The 21,820-nt window shown below is 53.5% G+C and overlaps 1 protein-coding gene across 1 annotated transcript in view; it reads left to right on the top strand.

The window, feature by feature from the left end:
* The first annotated feature begins 15,374 nt into the window (after nucleotides 1–15,374).
* AVPR2 (arginine vasopressin receptor 2) overlaps nucleotides 15,375–21,820 on the top strand; it is a 64,427-nt gene continuing 57,981 nt past the window's right edge. Inside the window, exon 1 of the mRNA XM_075578367.1 lies at nucleotides 15,375–15,573. The gene's annotated coding sequence lies outside the window, so the exon portion shown is untranslated. The remainder of the gene's footprint in view (nucleotides 15,574–21,820) is intronic.

Raw genomic sequence — 21,820 nt, 5'->3', positions numbered from 1 at the left:
ATGCAGCACATTGCTGTGCGGGGAAATGCAGCACATTGCTGTGCGGGGAAATGCAGCACATTGCTCTGCAGGGAAATGCAGCACATTGCTCTGCGGGAAAATGCAGCACATTGCTCTGCGAGGAAATGCAGCACATTGCTCTGCGGGGAAATGCAGCACATTGCTCTGCGTGTTATACACATTGCTCTGCGTGTTATACACATTGCTCTGCGCGTTATACACATTGCTCTGCGCGTTATACACATTGCTCTGTGCGTTATACACATTGCTCTGCGCGTTATAGACATTGCTCTGCGCGTTATAGACATTGCTCTGCGCGTTATAGTCACATTGCTCTGCGCGTTATAGTCACATTGCTCTGCACGTTATAGTCACATTGCTCTGCGCGTTATAGTCACATTGCTCTGCACGTTATAGTCACATTGCTCTGCGTGTTATAGTCACATTGCTCTGCGCGTTTTAGACACATAGCTCTGCGCGTTTTAGACACATTGGTTATATAGTGTGTATAGTGCATATCGTGTATATAATGCACACTGGTGTACAGTATATTGTGCATATTGGTGCATATTGTGTATATAATGCACACTGTGTATATGGTGTATATAATGCACACTGTATATAATGCACACTGTGTACATGGTGTATACAGTATAATGCACACTGTGTATATGGTGAATATAATGCACAATGTATATAATGCACACTGTGTATATGGTGTATATAATGCACAATGTATATAATGCACACTGTGTATATGGTGAATATAATGCACACTGTATATAATGCACACTGTGTATATGGTGTATATAATGCACAATGTATATAATGCACACTGTGTATATGGTGAATATAATGCACACTGTATATAATGCAGACTGTGTATATGGTGAATATAATGCACACTATATAATGCACACTGTGTATATGGTGTATATAATGCACAATGTATATAATGCACACGGTATATATGGTGGACATCCTGTAGTGTACATGGTGTATATATGGTTTGTTGGTGGAACGTCCTGCCCTTCATGTGCAATCCTCTGACAGGAGAGCAGACTATGCCTGATAAATATGACCTGTCAGTTACATTGCTCCCACTGAACATGTGCTTTATTTTTCCAAGGACACAAATAAATTGCATTTTAATTTGAAAGGAAATAGTTGTGAAGACGCGGTTACATTGTTTCATTGTGATGCGGCTGTTATTCTGCGGCACTGCTCCTTTAAGAGGAAATAAAAGGTTCTCTTTGCTGTCACAATACACAATGTGTTGCCTCCGGCAGTGAAGGCGTTAATAGATGCTTTGTTCGTGACAGCTTCACAAACACAGGCGTGTAGCACTTATATAACCAAAAAGTGTGTGTATCAGTGTGTACTGTGTACATTGTGTATACAGAGGGTACTGTGTGTGTAGTGTGTACTGTGATTACACTGTGTGTATCAGTGTGTTAATGCCTCTCTGCTCTGAATACATTATTGTCAACTGTGTATCAGTGTGTGCACTGTGTGTCTATCAGTGGGCACTGTGTGTGTATCGTGTGCACTGTGTGTGTATATCAGTGGGCACTGTGTGTGTATCGTGTGCACTGTGTGTGTATATCAGTGGGCACTGTGTGTGTATATCAGTGGGCACTGTGTGTGTATAGGTGTGCACTGTGTGTGTATATCAGTGGGCACTGTGTGTGTATATCAGTGGGCACTGTGTGTGTATATCGTGTGCACTGTGTGTGTATATCAGTGGGCACTGTGTGTGTATAGGTGTGCACTGTGTGTATATCGGTGTGCACTGGGTGTGTATCGTGTGCACAATGTGTGTATCGGTGTGCACTGTGTGTGTGAAGAGGCAGAGGCCCCAGCATGGGGTCGTAGGCTCCTTAAGGGCTGCGACGTCCTGATTGGCGAGAGCTGGTAGGGGGGGAGGTCGGCTAACCCCCCTCCCCCTTCCCACACGGAGTGGGAAGGCTGCTTGTCCCCTCCCATGCAGGGGGAGGGGGGAGAGGGTATAAAGAGTGGGGCCCCAGGGGAGAGAGACAGAGCTAGCGGAATTCCCACCCACCCCCCCCAATGTTTTGCTATTGTATTAAACTGTTGGATTGTTATATTAACATGATTTGTATCACACAGGAGCTGTTTGTCTCCTCGTCACAGCGGAGCTGCCGCGCCAGCCAAGCTCACGAGACGGAGAAAGGGCGAGGACTTTAGGGTCCGCCTGTCAGGTGGAGCCCCTAGAACAGCGCGGCAGGCTGGAGGCGCCGGCTGTAGGGCCGGGCCGGCCTATGCCCAATCAACGCTGGTAAAAGGCTGGGCCTAAGCTGACCCTAGGGGCGGGAGGGGGAGGGAAGCAGCCCAACATCGGCTGAATGAGGATCTCCCCCTCCCATCTTACAGTCCTTTGGGCGGGGGGAGGGAGCGGGCCAATCGCTGGCTGTCGGCAGGGATCTCCCCCCCCCCATGCACATGATACGGGCGGGGGGAGGGAGCGGGCCAATTGCTGGCTGTCGGCAGGGATCTCCCCCCCCCATGCACATGATACGGGCGGGGGGAGGGAGCGGGCCAATCGCTGGCTGTCGGCAGGGATCTCCCTCCCATGCACATGATACGGGCTGGGGGAGGGAGCGGGCCAATCGCTGGCTGTCGGCAGGGATCTCCCCCTACCCCCCATTTTGCATGGAGCATACTTGGCTGGCGGGCAGGCTGGGTGATTTTAACAGCGGATGTTAAAATAAAGCTGTGACCTTTTCTTCCAACATTGTGTGGTCTCCATTATTTGGTTTAGCGTCACAAAGGAGGGGCGGCGCATAAAGCCTTTATATCGGTGTGCGCTGGGTGTGTATCGTGTGCACTGGGTGTGTATCGGTGTGCACTGTGTGTGTATCGGTGTGCACTGTGTGTGTATCGTGTGCACTGTGTGTAGGTGTGCACTGTGTGTGTGTAGGTGTGCACTGTGTGTGTATCGGTGTGCACTGTGTGTGTATCGGTGTGCACTGTGCGTGTATCGGTGTGCACTGTGTGTGTATCGGTGTGCACTGTGTGTGTATCGTGTGCACTGGGTGTGTATCGTGTGCACTGGGTGTGTATCGTGTGCACTGGGTGTGTATCGTGTGCACTGGGTTTGTATCGGTGTGCACTGGGTGTGTATCGGTGTGCACTGTGTGTGTATCGGTGTGCACTGTGTGTGTATCGGTGTGCACTGGATGTGTATCGTGTGCACTGGGTGTGTATCGTGTGCACTGGGTGTGTATCATGTGCACTGGGTGTGTATCGGTGTGCACTGGGTGTGTATCGGTGGGCACTGGGTGTGTATCGTGTGCACTGGGTGTGTATCGTGTGCACTGGGTGTGTATCGGTGTGCACTGGGTGTGTATCGGTGTGCACTGGGTGTGTATCGGTGTGCACTGGGTGTGTATCGGTGTGCACTGGGTGTGTATCGGTGTGCACTGGGTGTGTATCGGTGTGCACTGGGTGTGTATCGGTGTGCACTGGGTGTGTATAGGTGTGCACTGGGTGTGTATCATGTGCACTGGGTGTGTATCGGTGTGCACTGGGTGTGTATCGGTGTGCACTGGGTGTGTATCATGTGCACTGGGTGTGTATCGGTGTGCACTGGGTGTGTATCGGTGTGCACTGGGTGTGTATCATGTGCACTGGGTGTGTATCGGTGTGCACTGGGTGTGTATCGTGTGCACTGGGTGTGTATCGTGTGCACTGGGTGTGTATCGGTGTGCACTGGGTGTGTATCGGTGTGCACTGGGTGTGTATCGGTGTGCACTGGGTGTGTATCGTGTGCACTGGGTGTGTATCGGTGTGCACTGGGTGTGTATCGGTGTGCACTGGGTGTGTATCGGTGGGCACTGGGTGTGTATCGGTGTGCACTGTGTGTGTATCGGTGTGCACTGGGTGTGTATCGTGTGCACTGGGTGTGTATCGGTGTGCACTGGGTGTGTATCGGTGTGCACTGGGTGTGTATCGGTGGGCACTGGGTGTGTATAGGTGTGCACTATGTGTATCGGTGTGCACTGTGTGTGTATCATGTGCACTGGGTGTGTATCGGTGTGCACTGGGTGTGTATCGGTGTGCACTGGGTGTGTATCGGTGTGCACTGGGTGTGTATCGGTGTGCACTGTGTGTGTATCGGTGTGCACTGGGTGTGTATCGGTGTGCACTGGGTGTGTATCGGTGTGCACTGGGTGTGTATCGGTGTGCACTGGGTGTGTATCATGTGCACTGGGTGTGTATCGGTGTGCACTGGGTGTGTATCATGTGCACTGTGTGTGTATCGGTGTGCACTGGGTGTGTATCATGTGCACTGGGTGTGTATCGGTGTGCACTGGGTGTGTATCGGTGTGCACTGGGTGTGTATCGTGTGCACTGGGTGTGTATCGGTGTGCACTGTGTGTGTATCGTGTGCACTGGGTGTGTATCGGTGGGCACTGGGTGTGTATCGTGTGCACTGGGTTTGTATCGGTGGGCACTGGGTGTGTATCGTGTGCACTGGGTGTGTATCGGTGTGCACTGTGTGTGTATCGTGTGCACTGGGTGTGTATCGGTGGGCACTGGGTGTGTGTAGGTGGGCACTGGGTTTGTATCGGTGGGCACTGGGTGTGTATCGTGTGCACTGGGTGTGTATAGGTGTGCACTATGTGTATCGGTGGGCACTGGGTGTGTATCATGTGCACTGGGTGTGTATCGTGTGCACTGGGTGTGTATCGTGTGCACTGGGTGTGTATAGGTGTGCACTGTGTGTGTATAGGTGTGCACTGTGTGTATCGTGTGCACTGGGTGTGTATCGTGTGCATTGGGTGTGTATCGGTGTGCACTGTGTGTATCGGTGTGCACTGGGTTTGTATCGGTGTGCACTGTGTGTATAGGTGTGCACTGGGTGTGTATCGTGTGCACTGGGTGTGTATAGGTGTGCACTGTGTGTGTATAGGTGTGCACTGTGTGTGTATCGGTGTGCACTGTGTGTGTATAGGTGTGCACTGTGTGTGTATAGGTGTGCACTGTGTGTATCGTGTGCACTGGGTGTGTATCGTGTGCACTGGGTGTGTATAGGTGTGCACTGTGTGTGTATAGGTGTGCACTGTGTGTATCGTGTGCGCTATGTGTGTATCGGTGTGCACTGGGTGTGTATCAGTGTGCATTGGGTGTGTATAGGTGTGCACTGTGTGTGTGTATCGGTGTGCACTGTGTGTATAGGTGTGCACTGGGTGTGTATCGTGTGCACTGGGTGTGTATAGGTGTGCACTGTGTGTGTATAGGTGTGCACTGTGTGTGTATCGGTGTGCATTGGGTGTGTATAGGTGTGCACTGTGTGTGTGTATCGGTGTGCACTGTGTGTGTATAGGTGTGCACTGGGTGTGTATCGGTGTGCACTGTGTGTGTATCGGTGTGCACTGGGTGTGTATAGGTGGGCACTGGGTGTGTATCGTGTGCATTGGGTGTGTATCGGTGTGCACTGGGTTTGTATCGGTGGGCACTGGGTGTGTATCGTGTGCACTGGGTGTGTATAGGTGTGCACTATGTGTATCGGTGGGCACTGGGTGTGTATCATGTGCACTGGGTGTGTATCGTGTGCACTGAGTGTGTATCATGTGCACTGGGTGTGTATCGTGTGCACTGGGTGTGTATAGGTGTGCACTGTGTGTGTATAGGTGTGCACTGTGTGTATCGTGTGCGCTATGTGTGTATCGGTGTGCACTGGGTGTGTATCGGTGTGCATTGGGTGTGTATAGGTGTGCACTGTGTGTGTGTATCGGTGTGCACTGTGTGTATAGGTGTGCACTGGGTGTGTATCGTGTGCACTGGGTGTGTATAGGTGTGCACTGTGTGTGTATCGGTGTGCATTGGGTGTGTATAGGTGTGCACTGTGTGTGTGTATCGGTGTGCACTGTGTGTGTATAGGTGTGCACTGTGTGTGTATAGGTGTGCACTGGGTGTGTATCGGTGTGCACTGCCACTCACTAGCCCAGCCACTGCTCAGCCACTCACTAGCCCTGCACTGCTCAGCCACTCACTAGCCCAGCCACTGCTCAGTCACTCACTAGCCCAGCCACTGCTCAGCCACTCACTAGCCCAGCCACTGCCCGGCCACTCACTAGCCCTGCACTGCTCAGCCACTCACTAGCCCTGCCACTGCCTGGCCACTCGCTAGCCCTGCCACTGCTCAGTCACTCGCTTGCCCTGTTACTGCTCTGCCACTCACTAGCCCTGCCACTGCTCAGCCACTCACTAGCCCAGCCACTGCCCAGCCACTCACTAGCCTAGCCACTGCCCGGCCACTCACTAGCCCTGCCACTGCTCTGCCACTCACTAGCCCAGCCACTGCCCGGCTACTCACTAGCCCTGCCACTGCCTGGCCACTCACTAGCCCAGCCACTGCCCAGCCACTCACAAGCCCTGTCACTGCTCTGCCACTCACTAGCTCAGCCACTGCCTGGCCACTCACTAGCCCTGCCACTGCCCGGCCACTCACTAGCCCTGCCACTGCTCAGCCACTCACTAGCCCTGCCACTCACTAGCCCAGCCACTGCCCGGCCACTCACTAGCCCAGCCACTGCTCAGCCACTCACTAGCCCTGCCACTGCTCAGCCACTCACTAGCCCTGCCACTCACAAGCCCTGCCACTGCTCTGCCACTCACTGCTCTGCCACTCACTAGCCCTGCCACTGCTCTTCCACTCACTAGCCCAGCCACTGCCCAGCCACTCACTAGCCCAGCCACTGCCCGGCCACTCACTAGCCCAGCCACTGCCCAGCCACTAAATAGCCCAGCCACTGCCCGGCCACTCACTAGCCCAGCCACTGCCCGGCCACTCACTAGCCCAGCCACTGCCCGGCCACTCACTAGCCCAGCCACTGCCTGGCCACTCACTAGCCCAGCCACTGCCCGGCCCCCTGATATCCTGTTTTTCACGGTTGTTCTTGGCAACCAGCAAAGGTCTATATTTTTAGGAAACAAAAGAATCCTCTCTGCTGCGCGTGAGCCGTGAGCGTGTTTGGTCTGTGCTTAGCGAGCATCCCTTCAGCGCCTCCGGGTTTAGTCTGCTCTCCCGTAGTCGTGGGACCCCCCACAGCTTGCATTGGGGGTCCTGCTGGAGGTGACTCCCGGAGCTGCTGAAGTTTTTATGTTGAGTGAACAGAGGGGTATTTAATAAAACCCAGAACCAATTGCACAACCCCAAAATATTTTGCTTCACAACTCGTCTTCCCTGTTACTCCCTGCAACGTGACCCGACCCCTCCAGCGCGCTCCTGCTTCCAAGAAACTCGGACACGGTGTGTTATTTCAGAGACTGTTTACCAACGGCCCTGCTCACCGCGATCCTAAACTCCACGCCGCGTCGCCACGTGGCGCTGCAGCCGAAAGACACTTACGGCCAATATTTGGTGATATTGGCTCTCTCGGTGATAGGAGTTTGGGGTCGTGGAAACCTGGGGAAGACAGAGAGGTCCGGTAAGTCTGGGCTAGTACGTAGGTAACATCCTGGTACTGTCCCTGAGTTTAATGGGAATCCACTAAGCTAAATATATGCAGAAGCAGCGGCTGCTCGCGATCTCATGCGCTTAGCGCCACGTATAATTAGCACGGCCTTGCGTTAGCGTCCAATAACATGGCGGACCACGAATAGGTGGTTAATTCAAGTAAAAAAGAGAGCAGGAGAGGAGAATAACCCGTAAATAACAATGGGATGGTTAAATCCCCCCTAACTTACCCGGACCCTGTAACGGAGCGCTTTCAGTGCTTGTGGGGTCAGTTTAATGGAAGTGCCATCGGGTAACTGCACCTGAACCCGCGTTTACTGGGGCCCCCGCTGTTTCCCCCCGACCCAACCTCAGTAATCACCCTTTAATCTTATAGCATAGTTAAATTAACCACCACAACATATAGAGAATCTCTTTGACAAAGCGCACGCATCCGCGAAACGCGTCGGAGCTTCTTCCCAGGAGTCCTGTTTTGTTCCATGTTGCATTAGTGTCTCAATAAAGTTATTTTTAGCGATCCAGCGTGCGTCAGTTTTTTCCCATTTTTTGGAACGGGGTTCATCGCCTCCTCAGTCCCCCTCGGGATACCACCTCCTGCACCCCAACATATAACCTGTGATTGCCGAGGCCGGGGGAGAGTGCGGGGGTTCTGCAAGTGCCGGCATCTCCTCCTACTACCATGTGACGCCGCGTCACCATGACAACGCAACGTCCCGTTACACGACGCGTGGGCGAGCTAGAGGCCCTGCGCATCAAGGGACGTCGCGTTGGCAAGGTAACGCGCTGAAGCAGGAGGAGATGCAGGCTACGGAAGAGGTCCTGCGCATCACAGGATGTTTCGTTGGCACGGTAACGCGCTGAAGCAGGAGGAGATACCGGCTACGGAAGAGGTCCTGCGCATCACAGGATGTTTCGTTGGCACGGTAACGCGCTGAAGCAGGAGGAGATGCAGGCTACGGAAGAGGTCCTGCGCATCACAGGATGTTTCGTTGGCACGGTAACGCGCTGAAGCAGGAGGAGATGCAGGCTACGGAAGAGGTCCTGCGCATCACAGGATGTTTCGTTGGCACGGTAACGCGCTGAAGCAGGAGGAGATACAGGCTTTGGAAGAGGTTAGAGGCCTGACCAAACTCCCAGCCGGCCCGGGTTTTAACCTAACATTACGTGGAATTCTTGCGGTAACTATAACGCCGCTCAGAGGACGCGCGGTATTAAAGGTAACCTCTTTTGCATATGATTAGCGCCACCATCAAGTATAGTAACGCACGGGCTGTGTGGGGGGGAGGGGTGCGTGGGTGGGTGGGAGGGGTGTATGTGTGGGGGGGAGTGCGTGTGTGTGGGGGGGAGGGATGGGTGCGTGTGTGGGTGGGAGGGGTGCGTGTGTGGGTGGGAGGGGTGTATGTGTGGGGGGGGAGTGCGTGTGTGGGGGGGGGGAGGGAGGGGTGCGTGTGTGTGTGGGGGGGGAGTGCGTGTGTGTGGGGGAGGGAGGGGTATATGTGTGGGGGGGGAGTGCGTGTGTGGGGGGGAGAGAGGGGTATATGTGTGGGGGGGGAGTGCGTGTGTGGGGGGGAGAGAGGGGTGCGTGTGGGGGAGGGAGGGGTGCATGTGTGGGAGGGAGTGCGTGAGTGGGGGAGGGAGAGGAGCGTGTGTGGGGGAGGGAGAGGAGTGTGTGTGGGGGAGGGGCATGTATGTGCGTGTTGGGGGGAGGGGCATGTGTGTTGGGGGGGGCTGCATGTGTAGGAGGGAGTGCGTGTGGGGGAGGGGTGTATGTGTGGGGGGGAGGGAGAGGAGCGTGTGTGGGGGAGGGGCATGTATGTGCGTGTTGGGGGGAGGGGCGTGTGTGTGTTGGGGGGAGGGGTGCATGTTTGTTGGGGGGAGGGGTGCATGTGTGGGAGGGAGGGGCGTGTGTGTTTGCTGGGGGGGGGGGTTCACCTTGCTCACCGCACGTGGAGGCCCCCCCCCCCAGGTCTCTCTCCTGCGTGGCCGTGCGATGTGGTATCGGGATTTGCACATATTTCTTACGGGGAAACCAATTCTTTAAAAGAAGCCAAAAATCAGACATTTTTGCCGCAGGGGAAGGAGTCAGTAACAGTTATTGTTTTCATGTAGCCGACCAGAAAACAAATCTAACCGTGTTAATAGCAAAGGTTTGGCTACTTTCAGTAGAATTTTTTTACAGGGGGGGGAGGGGTGGGGGGACGGGTGCGGGGGGCAGAGGGACAGGTGCGAGGGGACAGGTGCGGGGTACAGAGGGACAGGTGCAGGGTACAGAGGGACAGGTGCGGGGTACAGAGGGACAGGTGCGGGGTACAGAGGGACAGGTGCGGGGTACAGAGGGACAGGTGCGGGGTACAGAGGGACAGGTGCGGGGTACAGAGGGACAGGTGCGGGGTACACAGGGACAGGTGCGGGGTACAGTGGGACAGGTGCGGGGGACAGGGATAGGTGCGGGGTACAGAGGGACAGGTGCGGGGTACAGAGGGACAGGTGCGGGGTACAGAGGGACAGGTGCGGGGTACAGAGGGACAGGTGCGGGGTACAGAGGGACAGGTGCGGGGTACAGAGGGACAGGTGCGGGGTACAGAGGGACAGGTGCGGGGTACAGAGGGACAGGTGCGGGGTACAGAGGGACAGGTGCGGGGTACAGAGGGACAGGTGCGGGGTACAGAGGGACAGGTGCGGGGTACAGAGGGACAGGTGCGGGGTACAGAGGGACAGGTGCGGGGTACAGAGGGACAGGTGCGGGGTACAGAGGGACAGGTGCGGGGTACAGAGGGACAGGTGCGGGGTACAGAGGGACAGGTGCGGGGTACAGAGGGACAGGTGCGGGGTACAGAGGGACAGGTGCGGGGTACAGAGGGACAGGTGCGGGGTACAGAGGGACAGGTGCGGGGTACAGAGGGACAGGTGCGGGGTACAGAGGGACAGGTGCGGGGTACAGAGGGACAGGTGCGGGGTACAGAGGGACAGGTGCGGGGTACAGAGGGACAGGTGCGGGGTACAGAGGGACAGGTGCGGGGGGACAGGTGCGGGGTACAGAGGGACAGGTGCGGGGTACAGAGGGACAGGTGCGGGGTACAGAGGGACAGGTGCTTTTGTTGATGTTCTCAGCCTCAGAGACACCAATAAAAAAAGATTCCAGTACAATACAAATACAGACGGAGGACAAACAGGTATGTGAGCCCCGGGGAGCGAGGGCGGCGTCCGGCTGGAACGAATTGTTCTTACACTGCGTGGTGTCCCCCTGCAGTTTAGGGTCCGCGACTGTGTCACCCTGTAGATCTGTCCCTCCTGCATGTCACCCTGTAGTGGGTGGGGGGGGGGGGGGGTTGTCCCTCCTGTGTCACCCTGTAGTGGGAGGGGGGGCGGGAACACTCTCCATGGGCTACAGGTCCCATCTGTGTCACCCTGTGGGGGGATCCATCTGTGTCTGTGTCACCCTGCAGGGAGGGGGGGGGGAGCCTGTCCCTCCTGTGTCACCCTGTGGGGGGATCCATCTGTGTCTGTGTCACCTTGTAGTGGGTGGGGGGGGGGTGGCTGTCCCTCCTGTGTCACCCTGTAGTGGGGGGGGGCTGTCCCTCCTGTGTCACCCTGTAGTGGGGGGGGTGGCTGTCCCTCCTGTGTCACCCTGTAGTGGGTGGGGGGGGGGGCTGTCCCGCCTGTGTCACCCTGTAGTGGGTGGGGGGGGGGCTGTCCCTCCTGTGTCACCCTGTAGTGGGTGGGGGTGGGGGGGGGGGAGGGGCTGTCCCTCCTGTGTCACCCTATAGTGGGTGGGGGTGGCTGTCCCTCCTGTGTCACCCTGTGGGGGGATCCATCTGTGTCTGTGTCACCCTGCAGGGAGGGGGGGGGGAGCCTGTCCCTCCTGTGTCACCCTGTAGTGGGGGGGGGGGGCTGTCCCTCCTGTGTCACCCTGTAGTGGGGGGGGAGCTGTCCCTCCTGTGTCACCCTGTAGTGGGGGGGGGGGGTGGCTGTCCCTCCTGTGTCACCCTGTAGTGGGGGGGGGGGGCTGTCCCTCCTGTGTCACCCTGTAGTGGGGGGGGGAGCTGTCCCTCCTGTGTCACCCTGTAGTGGGGGGGGGGGGGGGTGGCTGTCCCTCCTGTGTCACCCTGTAGTGGGGGGGGGGGCTGTCCCTCCTGTGTCACCCTGTAGTGGGGGGGTGGCTGTCCCTCCTGTGTCACCCTGTAGTGGGTGGGGGTGGGGGGGGGGAGGGGCTGTCCCTCCTGTGTCACCCTGTAGTGGGGGGGTGGCTGTCCCTCCTGTGTCACCCTGTAGTGGGTGGGGGGGGGGAGGGGCTGTCCCTCCTGTGTCACCCTGTAGTGGGTGGTTCCCTCCTGTGTCACCCTATAGTGGGTGGGGGTGGCTGTCCCTCCTGTGTCACCCTGTAGTGGGTGGGGGTGGCTGTCCCTCCTGTGTCACCCTGTAGTGGGTGGGGGGGGGGGGGGGGCTGTCCCTTCTGTGTCACCCTGTAGTGGGTGGGGGGGTGGCTGTCCCCCTGTAGTGGGTGGGGGTGGGGTCCCTCCTGTGTCACCCTGTGGTGGTGGGGGGGGGGGGTGGGGTGGGGTCCCTCCTGTGTCACCCTGTGGTGGGGGGGGTGGCTGTCCCCCTGTAGTGGGTGGGGGGGCTGTCCCTCCTGTGTCACCCTGTAGTGGGTGGGGGTGGGGTCCCTCCTGTGTCACCCTGTAGTGGGTGGGGGTGGGGTCCCTCCTGTGTCACCCTGTGGTGGGTGGGGGGGCTGTCCCTCCTGTGTCACCCTGTAGTGGGTGGGGGTGGGGTCCCTCCTGTGTCACCCTGTGGTGGGGGGGGGGTGGCTGTCCCTCCTGTGTCACCCTGTAGTGGGGGGGGGGGGGCTGTCCCTCCTGTGTCACCCGGTAGTGGGTCGGGGGGAGGGGTCCCTCCTGTGTCACCCTGTAGTGGGGGGGGGGGGCTGTCCCTCCTGTGTCACCCGGTAGTGGGTCGGGGGGTGGGGTCCCTCCTGTGTCACCCTGTAGTGGGGGGGGGGCTGTCCCTCCTGTGTCACCCTGTGGTGGGGGGGGGCTGTCCCTCCTGTGTCACCCTTGCGGGACACACTTGACAGGTCCCTTCTGTCTGTGAAACAGTCAGGCTCTGCAGGTCAGAGGTCGTTGTGTGTGGCACGCTGGAGCAGCGGAGAAGGAGCGCGGGAATCCCGGGATCAGCACCTTGTAACTGCGCCCCTGTAATATCTCTGTATATGCACAGTGCCACGCACAGTGTCACGCACAGTGCCCCGCAGTACCACGCACAGTGCCACGCAGTACCACGCACAGTGCCACGCACAGTGCCACGCAAAGTGCCCTGCAGTACCTCGCAAAGTGCCACACAGTACCACGCACAGTGCCACGGACAGTGCCACACACAGCACCACTGACAGTGCCATGCAGTACCACGCAAAGTGCCACGCAGTGCCACGCAGTCCTGTACAGTAACCAGATACTGTGACAGTGCTCACTGCGTTAGGAGTTACAGGACGAGGAGGGTTATGGGGTAAGAGGCGGGTTATGGGGTAAGAGGAGGGATATGGGGTAAGAGGCGGGTTATGGGGTAAGAGGCGGGTTATGGGGTAAGAGGCGGGTTATGGGGGTAAGAGGAGGGATATGGGGTAAGAGGCGGGTTATGGGGGTAAGAGGAGGGATATGGGGTAAGAGGCGGGTTATGGGGGTAAGAGGAGGGTTATGGGGTAAGAGGCAGGGTCCCGGGAGAGGATTCGGTGAATGTATGCCAAGAAAAGACCCCAAAACATGCCGCTTTCTGGCTAAAGTCTGCTCACAAATATCACTATCTGACTCTCTCACACAATCTGACTCTCTCACAATCTGACTCTCACACAATCTGACTCTCACACACAATCTGACTCTCACACAATATGACTCACTCTTACAATCTGACTCTCTCACACAATCTGACTCTCTCACACAATCTGACTCTCTCTCACAATCTAACTCTCTCTCTCTCACAATCTAACTCTCTCACAATCTGACTCTCTCTCACAATCTGACTCTCTCACACAATCTGACTCTCTCACACAATCTGACTCTCTCACAATCTAACTCTCTCTCTCACAATGTAACTCTCTCTCACAATCTAACTCTCACACAATCTGACTCTCTCACACAATCTGATTCTCTCTCACACAATCTGACTCTCTCTCACACAATCTGACTCTCTCTCTCACACAATCTGACTCTCTCTCTCACAATCTGACTCACACACAATCTGACTCTCACACACAATCTGATTCTCTCTCACACAATCTGACTCTCACACAATCTGATTCTCTCACACAATCTGATTCTCTCTCACACAATCTGACTCTCTCACACAATCTGACTCTCTCACACAATCTGACTCTCTCACACAATCTGACTCTCTCACAATCTAACTCTCTCTCACAATCTAACTCTCACACAATCTGACTCTCTCACACAATCTGATTCTCTCTCACACAATCTGACTCTCTCACACAATCTGACTCTCTCTCTCACACAATCTGACTCTCTCTCTCACAATCTGACTCACACACAATCTGACTCTCACACACAATCTGATTCTCTCTCACACAATCTGACTCTCACACAATCTGATTCTCTCACACAATCTGATTCTCTCTCACACAATCTGACTCTCTCACACAATCTGACTCTCTCACACAATCTGACTCTCTCACACAATCTGACTCTCTCACAATCTAACTCTCTCTCACAATCTAACTCTCACACAATCTGACTCTCTCACACAATCTGATTCTCTCTCACACAATCTGACTCTCTCTCACACAATCTGACTCTCTCTCTCACACAATCTGACTCTCTCTCTCACAATCTGACTCACACACAATCTGACTCTCACACACAATCTGATTCTCTCTCACACAATCTGACTCTCACACAATCTGATTCTCTCACACAATCTGATTCTCTCTCACACAATCTGACTCTCTCACACAATCTGACTCTCTCACACAATCTGACTCACACACAATCTGACTCTCACACACAATCTGATTCTCTCTCACACAATCTGATTCTCTCACACAATCTGATTCTCTCTCACACAATCTGACTCTCTCACACAATCTGACTCTCTCACACAATCTGACTCTCTCACACAATCTGACTCTCACACAATCTGACTCTCACACAATCTGACTCTCACACAATCTGACTCTCACACAATATGACTCTCTCACACAATCTGACTCTCACACAATATGACTCTCACACAATCTGACTCTCACACAATATGACTCTCTCACACAATCTGACTCTCACACAATATGACTCTCTCACACAATCTGACTCTCACATAATCTGACTCTCACACAATATGACTCTCTCACACAATCTGACTCTCACACAATCTGACTCTCACACAATATGACTCTCTCACACAATCTGACTCTCACACAATATGACTCCCTATCACAAGTACTTTGCAGCGGGCGTGTATTTTCTGCCACACTTCGATGCTCACTCACTGGTCACAATCATTAACCCCTGCAGTGCCACCGTGATCTACAGTCAGCGGAGAACAAGCACCGCTCCCGGTGCCGGGGGGGTTAACCCCATCAGCTCCGTCCCCCTCTGGCCCCGACAGAGATAAACTAAATGTGACTTTGCGGGACCTGCCTTCGGTCCTGGGACGTGGAAGGGGTTAACCCCGCCGCGGTGAGCCAACAATCTGTTTGGGCTCCATAGCACTGTAACCGTTTCTGGTCAGCTCCTGCCGGAGGCTGAGAGCTGGAAGCAAGTGCTGGGATTGTGTATACTGCCAGCCCCTGTGTGATCCACTCCTACCCCCCCCCTCCCCCCCCCCCTCCCCCCCTCTCCCCCCCTCCTCCTCCTCCTCCTCCCTCACACACAGCCCACAAGTCACACAGCAGCTCTCCTGTCAAACACACAACTCCTCGCCCGACAGCCTTCCTATTCCACCTGGGACCGCAGCCTGGAGCGGGCAATACAGCCCCGACACGGACCGCTCTCAGGGTCCCGCATGGGCACTGTGGATTATTAGAACCAGCGGACTGATGCCAGGATAGGCGGTCCTCTGCCAAAACCATACCCACGGCAAAGGTAAGGAGACGCCATGCCTCGTCGGCGCTGCCCACTTGGCCACCATTGTGGGGTTTGTGTTGTGACACACGGGGGGCGGATGAAACGAGTCACGGGCATAGAGATGTGGAAGGTCTCTCCGTGTGCCTATCACATGCCCGGGGAACTCTTATCAGGGAGAAAGTTTCAAAAAACAACCGTGCGCGGTCAGGGAAACTTCAGGGATTGTCCGTCACAAACAGGACGGGCTGGCTAATAGAATATTATCCGCAGCACATCACGGATAAGAGAGACCCGCGAGAATAAGGGCCAGTCCGTCTGTGTAAGGCTGCGCTTATAGCGCCGGTGACAGCGACGTCGCGTCAAAACATGCACTGCCGCCGCCGCGTTCGCTTATAGTAAGCGCGGAGTGTCGGCTTGGTCGCGATCGCTGGAAGTCACTTCAATTTGATTTTTTGCAGCGACCGCAGCGTGACGTCAGCGTCGCCGGCGATATAAGCGCGGCCTAAGCCAGGCTCCGCCGCCAGCTGAGCGGGGAACATTTTGTCCCTGGAATTAGTTCCCTTACACTTTGCTACCAAATCCCCCCCCCCCCCCCGTTCCATGGAGTAAAACGGGGGAGAAAACGGGACATTGGGGGAGATTTCATGGAATGGTGAAATTCCAAACCGTCTGTTTTGGGGGCGCCGTGTTTTATACATTGTTATGCTTTATATTATTCACACGCTTATCCCGCGTCTCAGAGACACCCCCCCCCCCACCCCCCCCCGGTATTTCCTGCTGCGACTGGTTGTTGGATGTCAGACTGTGCGATACCAGTGCGGTTTGCTCCATTTCTCTGGTTTTATGTCTCATTTTGTATTTCGTTTTATTTGCGCTGTTGCACGTACAATCCTGCGCAGGACGCCACACACGAGAGAAATAAAACTGCGGAATAAAACGCTCACATCGACAGGAAGGGTCTCCTTTGGGGCTGTTTTTGTCGCACGTTTGCAGCCAGGAGACCCAAGGGATTTATTATAGAAAAAAAACTCCCCTTTATAGAACCTTCCGGGTCCCGGGTCAGAACCAGGTCAGAATTAGCACTGGATTTAGTCATTCCAACTGACCGCAATTGCCTTGGATACACTTAGAGTGTCAGCTCTTCCGCACGAGATCTCCTTGCTGTGTTATTTCCCTGGCGCACATATTGCTTGTGGCGGATTTTCCTTGCGTTGTAATGTTGGCGCGGTATAAATACAATGATACGCACAGATACACGCGGCTCGCTTTGCCCCACTGATGCAGCGGAGCGGTTATAATAAGCAGCCCCTTACGGGTTATATTATATTATTATCTTTTATTTGTGTGGTGCGAACCTATTCCGTAGCGCAGTACAATGTGGGAGGGAGGACAGGAACATTGTTTCACAATAAGACAATAACTGAGGAGATAGGAGGGCAGTCACTGCCCCAAGGAGCTTACGCTCTAAAACTCCTGGGAATATGGAGGATTTGCACAACGGTGTCCCTGATACTTTGTGTGAGCGGCGCTATATGTAGAAAGCCCCTCACTATACAGCGGCCATTATACAGCCCATCGCTATACAGCCCCCATTATACAGCCCATCACTATACAGCCCCTCGCTATACAGCGCCCATTATACAGCCCATCACTATACAGCGGCTCACTATACAGCACCCATTATACAGCCCATCACTATACAGCCCCTCGCTATACAGCGCCCATTATACAGCCCCTCGCTATACAGCCCCTGACTATAAAGCGCCCATTATACAGCCCCTCGCTATGAGCCCCTCTCTACAGCGCCTCGCTATACAGCGCCCATTATACAGCCCATCACTATACAGCCCCTTACCCTACATCGTCCCATTATATAGCGCATTACCCTTCAGCGTGTGTATTTGCCTTTGTGTATGTGCGCGTATGCATGTGTGTATGATTGTACTGTATGTATCTGTGTGTGTATATATGTATGTATGTTTGTATATATGTATGTATGTGTTTGTATATATGTATGTATGTTTGTATATATGTATGTTTGTATATATGTGTATATATGTATGTCTTTATTTGTATAGCGCCATTAATGTACATAGCGCTTCACAGCAGTAATAGTTACAATTATATAAATAATAAGATATAAATAACACAATAACACATACAGTATGTTTGTATAAATGTGTATGTATGTTTGTATATATTTGAATATGTTTGTATATATGTGTATGTGTTTGTATATACGTGTATGTATGTTTGTATATATTTGTATGTGTTTGTATATATGTGTGTTTGTATATATGTGTATGTGTTTGTATATACGTGTATGTATGTTTTGTATATACATGTATGTATGTTTGTATATACGTGTATGTGTTTGTATATACGTGTATGTGTTTGTATATATGTGTATGTATGTCTTTATTTGTATAGCGCCATTAATGTACATAGCGCTTCACAGCAGTAACAGTTACAATCATATAAACAATAAGACATAAATAACAGAATAACATATGTGTATGCATGTTTGTATATATGTGTATGTGTTTGTATATATGTGTATGTATGTTTGTATATACGTGTATGTATGTTTGTATATACGTGTACGTATGTTTGTATATATGTGTATGTGTTTGTATATGTGTATGTATGTTTGTATGTTTGTATATACGTGTACGTATGTTTGTATATATGTGTATGCATGTTTGTATATACGTGTACGTATGTTTGTATATATGTGTATGTGTTTGTATATATGTGTATGTATGTTTGTATGTATGTTTGTATGTATGTATGTTTGTATATACGTGTAATACGAGCTTGTGTAATACGAGCTTGAGACAAAAGGTGGCACTGAGTGCTCATTTGCATGTCATTTCCCAGAATCCCTTGCTGCAGTGGAAGCGCTGTATGCTGGGTGACAATGGGGAAAGACAGGGTTGCAGACCTGTCTAAGACATGCAAATGAACATACAGTAATATTTACAGTTGCTATATACGTGTACGTATGTTTGTATATATGTGTATGTGTTTGTATATACTTGTACGTATGTTTGTATATATGTATATAGTACTTGTGTGGTTATATAGAAGGCTGCTGTGGATGTATTGCACAGGTGAGGTGCCCGCAGTGTGTCTGTGGATGTATTGCACAGGTGAGGTGCCCGCAGTGTGTCTGTGGATGTATTGCACAGGTGAGGTGCCCGCAGTGTGTCTGTGGATGTATTGCACAGGTGAGGTGCCCGCAGTGTGTCTGTGGATGTATTGCACAGGTGAGGTGCCCGCAGTGTGTCTGTGGATGTATTGCACAGGTGAGGTGCCCGCAGTGTGTCTGTGGATGTATTGCACAGGTGAGGTGCCCGCAGTGTGTCTGTGGATGTATTGCACAGGTGAGGTGCCCGCAGTGTGTCTGTGGATGTATTGCACAGGTGAGGTGCCCGCAGTGTGTCTGTGGATGTATTGCACAGGTGAGGGGCCCGCAGTGTGTCTGTGGATGTATTGCACAGGTGAGGGGCCCGCAGTGTGTCTGTGGATGTATTGCACAGGTGAGGTGCCCGCAGTGTGTCTGTGGATGTATTGCACAGGTGAGGTGCCCGCAGTGTGTCTGTGGATGTATTGCACAGGTGAGGTGCCCGCAGTGTGTCTGTGGATGTATTGCACAGGTGAGGTGCCCGCAGTGTGTCTGTGGATGTATTGCACAGGTGAGGTGCCCGCAGTGTGTCTGTGGATGTATTGCACAGGTGAGGTGCCCGCAGTGTGTCTGTGGATGTATTGCACAGGTGAGGTGCCCGCAGTGTGTCTGTGGATGTATTGCACAGGTGAGGTGCCCGCAGTGTGTCTGTGGATGTATTGCACAGGTGAGCTGCCCGCAGTGTGTCTGTGGATGTATTGCACAGGTGAGGTGCCCGCAGTGTGTCTGTGGATGTATTGCACAGGTGAGGTGCCCGCAGTGTGTCTGTGGATGTATTGCACAGGTGAGGTGCCCGCAGTGTGTCTGTGGATGTATTGCACAGGTGAGGTGCCCGCAGAGTGTCTGTGGATGTATTGCACAGGTGAGCTGCCCGCAGTGTGTCTGTGGATGTATTGCACAGGTGAGCTGCCCGCAGTGTGTCTGTGGATGTATTGCACAGGTGAGGTGCCCGCAGTGTGTCTGTGGATGTATTGCACAGGTGAGGTGCCCGCAGTGTGTCTGTGGATGTATTGCACAGGTGAGGTGCCCGCAGTGTGTCTGTGGATGTATTGCACAGGTGAGCTGCCCGCAGTGTGTCTGTGGATGTATTGCACAGGTGAGGTGCCCGCAGTGTGTCTGTGGATGTATTGCACAGGTGAGGTGCCCGCAGTGTGTCTGTGGATGTATTGCACAGGTGAGGTGCCCGCAGTGTGTCTGTGGATGTATTGCACAGGTGAGCTGCCCGCAGTGTGTCTGTGGATGTATTGCACAGGTGAGCTGCCCGCAGTGTGTCTGTGGATGTATTGCACAGGTGAGGTGCCCGCAGTGTGTCTGTGGATGTATTGCACAGGTGAGGTGCCCGCAGTGTGTCTGTGGATGTATTGCACAGGTGAGGTGCCCGCAGTGTGTCTGTGGATGTATTGCACAGGTGAGGTGCCCGCAGTGTGTCTGTGGATGTATTGCACAGGTGAGGTGCCCGCAGTGTGTCTGTGGATGTATTGCACAGGTGAGCTGCCCGCAGTGTGTCTGTGGATGTATTGCACAGGTGAGCTGCCCGCAGTGTGTCTGTGGATGTATTGCACAGGTGAGCTGCCCGCAGTGTGTCTGTGAATGTATTGCACAGGTGAGGTGCCCGCAGTGTGTCTGTGGATGTATTGCACACCGCAGTGTGTCTGTGGATGTATTGCACAGGTGAGGTGCCCGCAGTGTGTCTGTGGATGTATTGCACAGGTGAGGTGCCCGCAGTGTGTCTGTGAATGTATTGCACAGGTGAGCTGCCCGCAGTGTGTCTGTGGATGTATTGCACAGGTGAGCTGCCCGCAGTGTGTCTGTGAATGTATTGCACAGGTGAGGTGCCCGCAGTGTGTCTGTGGATGTATTGCACACCGCAGTGTGTCTGTGGATGTATTGCACAGGTGAGCTGCCCGCAGTGTGTCTGTGGATGTATTGCACAGGTGAGCTGCCCGCAGTGTGTCTGTGGATGTATTGCACAGGTGAGGTGCCCGCAGTGTGTCTGTGGATGTATTGCACAGGTGAGCTGCCCGCAGTGTGTCTGACAGACGCATACAAACACCAGTGAAATTACTATTCATTTTATTATTCTTGCTATCAGTATTTTCAGATACACAGAGCGTCTCCTTACAACACAGACAGGCGTATAATACATTGTGCTGTATACAGAGATCAAAGTGTGACTCGCAAAGAAGCCAGAGAGAAGGAGACTGGTGCAAAGGAGCTTGCAATCTAAGTGTTTGTTATTCGCCCAGACACTGAGCGTGCAAACTGCAGCTTCCACACATCACGAATTCCATCTCGTGTTTCATTTTAAACAGGATCTAGAAGAAGATACACAGTGTCATGTAACTATTATTTACAGAAGGTGTCTGGGAGACGCACTGGCCCGTGTGTAATACAGGGGATACCGATATAATGCAGAGATAGGAATCACTGGCCCGTGTGTAATACAGGGGATACCGATATAATGCAGAGATAGGAATCACTGGCCCGTGTGTAATACAGGGGATACCGATATAATGCAGAGATAGGAATCACTGGCCCGTGTGTAATACAGGGGATACCGATATAATGCAGAGATAGGAATCACTGGCCCGTGTGTAATACAGGGGATACCGATATAATGCAGAGAGGGTGAGTGAGTGTGTATAGTGAGAATGCGGGGGGGGGGGGGTATTATCATTCTTTCTGTAATCAACCCCTTGAGTGCCAGAGCAGTTGGCAATGCATCATACAGACCAGTCAGGCACCTCAGGAGTTACAAAGTTACTTTAACCCCGTATTACCCGATTAATATCAATGCACAAACGTTTCTTACAGACAAAGTCCGGCACATGGAAGTGCCGGCGGCGCACACGGAATTATCCGCACGCGTGTGCGCCGGATCATTACATCGTTAGCCTGATCATTACATCGTTAGCCGGATAATTAGTATATTTACATTAGTTCAATTGCTGGAAACCTCCGATTTCACACTTCCCTCACATGCGTTAACCCCTGCGCTGCCAGCGGCCTGAAACACTTTCCTCATGCATTAACCCCTGTACTGCCACAGGCTGGGAACACTGTGCCTTGCACGTTAAC

Source organism: Ascaphus truei, chromosome 21 (assembly GCF_040206685.1).
Source record: "Ascaphus truei isolate aAscTru1 chromosome 21, aAscTru1.hap1, whole genome shotgun sequence".
Classification (NCBI taxonomy): Eukaryota; Metazoa; Chordata; class Amphibia; order Anura; family Ascaphidae; genus Ascaphus; species Ascaphus truei.
This window is presented reverse-complemented; position numbering and strand designations above follow the sequence as displayed.